Here is an 802-nt window from a genome sequence, read left to right as displayed (position 1 = left end):
ACATAAACATGAAAGTCAGGTAGATACCTTCCTCATACATGTAACCAAACAAACCCACAACAAAAATCAGTAAAATGGTTTTTGCTTCAGGACCTGTAATCACACACACACTTAGATACGATGGATAGAGTGTTAGAGAGAAAAAGGAGAAACAGTGGGGTTTTGTGATATGAAAAGTCAAAAAATCAAACCACCCACAACCTTGACCTTGAGTTGATACTTACCTGAAAATAATCGATCTTGAGTGTGGGTGATAGGGTTTTTAAAGTAATTCTTGAAGAGATTCAATTCATATTTTGAATCAAATGACGGGTGAACGGAGCTTGGACATGTCTTTGTAAAGCTTGGATTTATCTCCTTTGTTTTATCTGTAAGTGTTCTCACAAATCAATCCAATAAAAAGTAAAATCTCAAACAAAACATTAACCAAATCATATCAAAATTGAAGAAGTTGGAAAGAGGTACAGATTAAGCTCCGAGAACATAGAGGAATGGGTGTTTATTTCTGAAATCAAACATCTCAAATGGTTCAGATGTTCACCTTGACCAAACATCTATAAGAAGCTCCAAAAAAATCCATTAAAACTGAAATTAAAGAGAATCTTGTTTAAGAATGTTACCGCTGGAAAAAAATCTCGGTTAATCCTACATATCTTCCATTTAAGGGGGAAGAACATTTGTGTGAATACGTGAGGGTTTATTTGGGAATGGACGGCTAATAACCCTCTTATAGGTTGTAGCAGCGTCATTAGGAGGTGGCGGGAACAAAAGGCTGCCGGAGACTGAAGAGAGTAGGGAAAGA

This window comes from Lactuca virosa, chromosome 3 (assembly GCF_052849685.1).
Source record: "Lactuca virosa cultivar CGN04683 chromosome 3, Lactuca_virosa_CGN04683_v6, whole genome shotgun sequence".
Classification (NCBI taxonomy): Eukaryota; Viridiplantae; Streptophyta; class Magnoliopsida; order Asterales; family Asteraceae; genus Lactuca; species Lactuca virosa.
The sequence above is the reverse complement of the archived record's forward strand: the minus strand, read 5'-3'. Positions refer to the sequence as shown.